Source organism: Glandiceps talaboti, chromosome 11, assembly GCF_964340395.1.
Source record: "Glandiceps talaboti chromosome 11, keGlaTala1.1, whole genome shotgun sequence".
NCBI classification, from domain to species: Eukaryota; Metazoa; Hemichordata; class Enteropneusta; family Spengelidae; genus Glandiceps; species Glandiceps talaboti.
This window is the reverse complement of record NC_135559.1, coordinates 21,815,208-21,821,512: the sequence shown is the minus strand read 5'-3', so window position 1 is coordinate 21,821,512 and position 6,305 is coordinate 21,815,208. Positions and strand designations below refer to the sequence as shown.

The 6,305-nt window shown below is 37.5% G+C and overlaps 1 protein-coding gene across 1 annotated transcript in view; it reads left to right on the top strand.

The window, feature by feature from the left end:
• Nucleotides 1-354: 354 nt before the first annotated feature.
• Nucleotides 355-6,305, top strand: part of LOC144442158 (uncharacterized) — an 84,940-nt gene continuing 78,989 nt past the window's right edge. The window contains exon 1 of the mRNA XM_078131425.1: nt 355-466. The gene's annotated coding sequence lies outside the window, so the exon portion shown is untranslated. The remainder of the gene's footprint in view (nt 467-6,305) is intronic.

Genomic DNA, 6,305 nt, shown 5'->3' with positions numbered 1-6,305 from the left:
TAATTAAGAGATAGATCTATGTCTGTTCTACATTATAAGACAAGCCTTGATCCATCTCTGAATTATTTTGATAGATTTGTACAAGTTGTCATTTGGTTCCGTCAATTCAATTGTTGCTGTGATCCATATACAAACAAGTGTTGTCGTGACTTAGGGTTGCAACACAGGTCATTAGTGAATGTGCTCTAGTTAACAACAACAACAGACGGCTATTATCTGTTAACTATGTAGCCTTACGGTGCTTCAGTGCTCAGTACCTGATAAATATTCAACACAAGTATTTGTTCTTTGTGTGTTTACGATATAAATAAACACACTAACAATGCGAAGTATTCACTTCCTTAACATTGTCAGTGTCTGTACGGTCGAAGAAAAGGTTTTCTCACAGAGGGCACGAAGTTTCTCACGGAAGAGTTTTTCAGGAGGACTGAGAGGTTACTCCTCTATCTACTATTATTTGCATAAGGTAAGACAATTAGCTTTGTTTTTGACTGACACTGGAAAAATTATTTAAACTTTACAAACGAGTAAGATATTGGTATACTTGGATTTGTCATTAATCGTCGATAAACTTTTAGTGGTATGACATTGGTATGTGAAAGGTTTATTCTGTGAAAATCATCGTTGTTTTGAAAGCAGTCACGTGACACACAAGATTCCTTATTATGACACCACTTCTGCTCATTTTACGGCGAGAGAGTTTCTATTTATTATTACCCCATTCGTTGTGCAAGAAAAAAATATTTCAATAGTCGAAGGTACACATGTCGGACTCCGTGGTTGGAAACACACACACACACACACACACACAAAACAATAAATAAAATGTGTAACGTTGAGAACGAATAACTTCACGGCCTCCTTTCTCGGCGGGGGACATGTCACGTGATATTAGTTAACATAAAGGAAAGAAGTCTTTCACCAAGAAGACAAATACTCCTTGCTTTAGGTGATCGATATCGAGACGTCGAGTCGGGGCTGCCAACTTTTCGTTTGTACACGTTCTCGTTAACCTTTATAGATATATATCAGTCTCCAGTTATCCACCCTATTCTGAATTCTATCTTAATTAATATCTATCTATCTATCTATCTAAGTTGCGTTCAATCTGATATTCAATCTGATGTGGTGAATACAGTCTACTGACTTCTAAAATTTACTCCATTTCCTTCGCGTAGTGTCGTTTGTCTTCGATTTAAATTTGTGGCGACGATCACTCCCAGAACAACAAAATCGGAAAAAAACACTAAAAGAAATAAATAAAAAAAATCGAGCCGTATTCACAACATCAGATTTTGATCAGAGTAGCTTGCTGTATGACAGATTGCCATGTTCTGTATTTAATTTCTGAAGTGACTGTAGTATTTCGTATATTCAAGGGCCCAGAGTGTGTATTGTGCCGATATGAGGACAATATGGCTTGATACATTTAGAATGCGTTTATTGCATCGATATGATTTGCATGTCTCACTAAATTGCCACTTTCTAGAAGCTGTACAAGCTCTCTCAAGCGAGAGTGTGTGATGGGGGAGTGGGGAGGGGGAGCATCAAAGCAATAGGCTGCTCTACTTGATCCACTAGTCATATTCTCCGGCACGAGCAAGGGATTTCAACTGTTTTCAAAATATGATGGCCCCCACCCCACCCCACATATCAGCTCTTTCATGTTCCGGATAAGTTATATTTTGAGAGATTGCTTGAATCTATATCTTACATATTACGAATATTTTACAAGACAACACCATCTTATAACAATTCCTAATATATAGGGTTGACATTTGTTTTTAAATATAGGGAGCCATCATATTTACAAGGGGGGGTCAATTTTTACAAATCAGCTCTCGGGGGAGGGTCATATTTTAGAAATGGGATGGGGGGGGGTCTCATTTTACTTTGACTCATTGTATTGCATAATTTGAGTTTTTGACATCCCATCATATGAGGACGATATCCCATCATTAGGGTTAGGGTTAGGGTTTGGGTTAGGTACCCATGATATCAGCCTATATCAATGAAATTTGCTGCGAACAACCAATTCAATGTAATGAATTGTCAGTTATGGTGTGAGGACAGGAGTGGGTCTCAAAGATATAAGACGGGAGCACTTGGTAAGATACAACATTGTTGTGGAGATCATGACATTGGTCTCGACAATGACGGGAGTGTGTCAATCTAATTATTGGGAGTTGTGGCCTTCAGCTCAGCCAATCAGATCCAAACACTGGTATTTATTTATGCAGTGCCTTCGATACACATATCGACATGGCGGTAGTAGTGGACCGGAAAGTAACCAATGCCTTTAAAACTTTTAACATTGGTGGCAGCAGTGAGATTAAATCCCTACCATTATTTTGGGACGTGTGTCCTTTTACGTTTCTGACAATATTTTACTTCACATTTTGAACTACTTTAACAGGGGGTAGGCCATGTTTTAGTGAAAAAACGTTGAGGAAGGGCCACTTCTTAGCACGGTGGAGTTGAGGGGGAGGGTAACATTTCATGCAACAGCCCGAGTCTGATTTTCCCGGGCCCTCTCCCCTTGCAATTATTGAAGGCTCCCTTACTTTAATTACATCATGATAATATAAGGCCCGGATGCATTTGATTTTCAGAAGCGGGTCGATGTTGTCCCTCTCATCAGGAGTCCTATTGGTCTCCCCTGGAAGCTCTGGATATTCTTTGGCTTAGGTTATTGACACCCTTAAAGACAATTATTTCACAGATTATGACATCACCATTATGTATTAACATCCAATCTTTATACAAATGATTTATGACATCATCATCATGTATTAGCATCCAATCTTTATACAAATGATTTATGACATCATCATGTATTAGCATCCAATCTTTATACAAATGATTGAAATGTTGGAAAAGTTTAATAACATCCTGACAATGAAAGATCAGTGCATCTGATTTTTTTTACTAAGTGCCATCCCGTCGCATTCGGGAGTGACAGGTTGGTCCTGGAAGGTTTCGCCTAAAAAAACTGTAGGCAATTAATAGGCTATCCAATTCAGTTTAGGTAATAGTTTCAGTTATGCGAGACAGCACCAAATGTATATGATAGAAATGATAAAACAAGCGACCTATCGGTCAGAATAGCTCCGCTGTTTTTTTTTTAATTTAATTTTTTATTTTGGTGACATGTAGAAGTTGTTCAGGTCTTCAGCTCTTCACTATGCAGTTTTGTTTTAGCGATGCAATAAAGTGGTTAGTGGTTTCATATGATGTCTCACTATAAAACACATTTTACACAAAAGTTGGTAATGTATTGTACTTTTATACCATAGTCACCATTTTATGACAAAAATCTACTGTTATGAAAAATTGCACAAAATCTCAGAAAAAAATGACTGGGAAATGCACACAAGAAAAAGAAAAAAAGAGGATTTTGAGGTTGGCTATAAATAATTCCAGTGTCTTACAGCTGTAACCCTGGAAAATTTTAATGATGAATGAAATAAACTAGGGATATAAAATAATTTTGAGGCAATTTGAATTTCAATTTTCTAACAAATTTACAAAGTCAACAGCATTCAACTTGTACTAGTTGTGGTAGATATATATAGGGAAGAAATGTATTAATCGCCATCTTAGTTTCCGTACGGCGACAATCTCAAGTACCCGGAAGAGAGTCATTCTCAGCCATACGTTACAGTGGTAACACTCGTTCATGTTCGGTTACCTTTCACAAAGAAAACACAACGAAATGGTTGAAATGATCTTTTTTTTAAATTTCTTTTCATCACAACAACAAAATCTGCGTGATCAAAAGTGTTGTAAACTAAACCAGAAAGAATTATCGGACTGGCTAAACTTCCCGATGAACTGGAGTAAGGTCCTACTACTTCCAAGTAAGCCTCGATAGTACTATAGTACGTGAGAAAATCGTCTCAAACTAGCGATACAACTTTCAAAATATAACTTGACATGTCTTCATTTGTTAGAGTTATACAATTCAAGACGGGTTTTCACTCGAAAACAACAATTCTGTGAATAATGACACTCTGAACGCAGCGATTTCTCGGACGATGTTACCACTGTAACGTATGGCTGACAACGACTTGCTTCCGGGTTAGTCCCTCGTGCATACGGGTGGATTGTCGGCGATTAATACATACATCGTCTGATATTTTAATTCACAGTGTTTCTTGTGACCGGCGCCTGTCAGCAGACTCTGCCATTTTTTTCATCATTCCATTGTATTTAAACCTTGTACTTGACATTTCGCAATATTTATAATTCTCAACAAAATACCTCAACATGCCTCACTTCGCTCGTACTCAAAGCAGCCCCGCGCGGTATGATCACTGACACTGATGACATGATGAGAGAGAACCTTTTCGGATTTACATGTAAAACGGGGAAAGATACGCAAAACATAATGCAAAGTCTGAAGCCAAATTAAAGTTGTAATTATTTTAATTATTTTTACTTGCCAAATATTTGCATTTTGGAAAGGCAAGACACGTTCATGTCGTTTAACTTTACATGTGAACTGTCGGCCATAACTTCAACCGCATGCCTGGCATGCCCTTCCTTACGCAAGTTGTCTGAATTCTGGTTCACTGTCATTCCAAATTGCACGACAATATAGAATTAACCACAAGTTACATGTTATCTGAAAACATCACACTTTTATAGTGGGTCTGAAGTGTGATTTTAGTGAGTACCAAGAACGTCCTGTGTTGATACTCAAGATACTTGCTGTGGAAAATCGCTCGGTCAAATGAGGTCACCTTCAGCTTCTGGTCGAATCAGGATAGAGTATGCAAATGAGGATGTTGCGGACTGGCTGATTATGTAGAAAGGTGCAGAATTGGATTTGAAGTTTACAACCCTGTTTCGAACAAACGCTTGTCATTTGGGCGCCCAATGCGTAGAATTATGACTATAGCACATATTACATTGCTTGTTTGACGTCAATAGTGTCTTTTGAAAAGTGGCAGTTTACTTAAAGTCTCGTCGACTGATTTCCAATATGGCGTCGGTCATTATGCTCATTAACATATTCATTTTTTTTTCAAATTACAAAAAAAAAATCATAAAAAATAAAAATGAGGATGTGCTGACTTGAAATTAACAAATCTGAGTAAGCTACCCCCTGCGCATCAACACGCCAGATATCAAAGCAATCTAATAAGAGGTTTTCAAGGAGTTGATGAAAATGACATTTTATGAAAAAAAATCATAAAAAATTGAAAATGGCACAGATCAACTTGGCATGAACAAATCTGAATAGCCTCCCCCCAGGGAACATGCACACCAAATATCGAAGAATTCCGACTGTCACTTCCGGAGTAGATAGTAAAAATATAAAAGTTTGACGGACACCTATGATTCACTCTACTCTCTATACCTCAATACCCACCTATACCTAAAGCTACGCTTTCAGCTTTCGCTGACAGCGGAGCTAAAAATTAAAAGAATCTATAACATCAGGACAATATACGGTTAGTGCAGCTGAGTGGTTATTGACTAAGTACCCCGACATCTGATGGATCCTAGAGGTCTCCCATTAGAAACTCGAGCTCTGTTTTTTAGTCAATTAAAGGCGATCTGTAGCTTTTTAGGCTGTGATTTCATTGCTTCTTAGGAAGGGATTTATTGTAAGTTTTGACAGTATTTACATGACATGTGGAGTAAATAGGATGGTAGGTAATATATGTGTATGTAGCTGTTAAGCAGTGTTTCAACATCAATCTATAGAAAGTAACGAATTTGGAATAGGAAAAAAAACATTACAACTCAGACATGATCATGCCATTTTAGAAATGATTTGCTCTTCCATCACAATCGAAAATACTGACCCCCACCCCACTGTATTCAACATTTCCAAAATACGAAACATGGTGACCCCCACTTCTGATTTTAAAAACAGGATGTACCCCTCTGCAACCCCCTTGAGAAAATGACCTGTGGCATGCAAGATATTTAGTGAACGGGATTGGTAAGTTTTAACCCCAGGGTGCCCAGGAACTGCAGTGTTACAAGCAAGCAAGCAAGCAAGCAAAAAAACAAACAAAAACCAACCAACCACCCAACTAACCAGCCAAACAAACAAACAAACAAACAAACAAACAAACAAACGCACATACAAACAAACAAATAAATAAATAAATAAATAAATAAATAAACAAACAAGCATACAGATATTCGTTGGGTATACTAGATATGTTTTTATACTCATCCATACAAACACACTGGGTGAGTATAAAAACATACCTAATATACTCCCATCAATATATGTCGTTTGTTTGTTTGTAGTTTGTTTGTTTGTCTACTTGATTGCTTGCTTG